Here is a 415-nt window from a genome sequence, read left to right as displayed (position 1 = left end):
GCCATTAGATGCGGAGGTGCCCCTTGCCACACCGGGCCCCCCTGCATGGCTGCTGGCAGCTGGCCGAGCCTAATTACAGCCCATAACCGCCACGGCCCTGCCCAGCAGCGCCAGCCGCCTGCGGAGAGGGCACGGCCGGGAGTCCGAAGGTCAGGGATGGAGGTGCCCAAACCACCGCTGCCGGGGGCCAGGGCCCCGCGGGGACACACCTGCAGGGTCCGAGTATGCAGGGCCATGTATGTGCTGTGTGTGCAGGTGTGTGTCTCCATGTCTGCCTGTCTGTCCTTGCCGTGTGTCCTGCCCGCCCCGACAGGCTCGGTGTCCTGCAGCCCCACAGTGGGTCCCAGCCCGGTGAGACCCACACCCATGGGCACCCTGCACATCCCCACACCTGGTGTCCAGCCTCACCGGATCA

Source organism: Charadrius vociferus, unplaced genomic scaffold (genome assembly GCF_000708025.1).
Source record: "Charadrius vociferus isolate BGI_N301 unplaced genomic scaffold, ASM70802v2 scaffold358, whole genome shotgun sequence".
NCBI lineage: Eukaryota > Metazoa > Chordata > Aves > Charadriiformes > Charadriidae > Charadrius > Charadrius vociferus.
Note: the sequence above shows the minus strand (reverse complement) of the source record.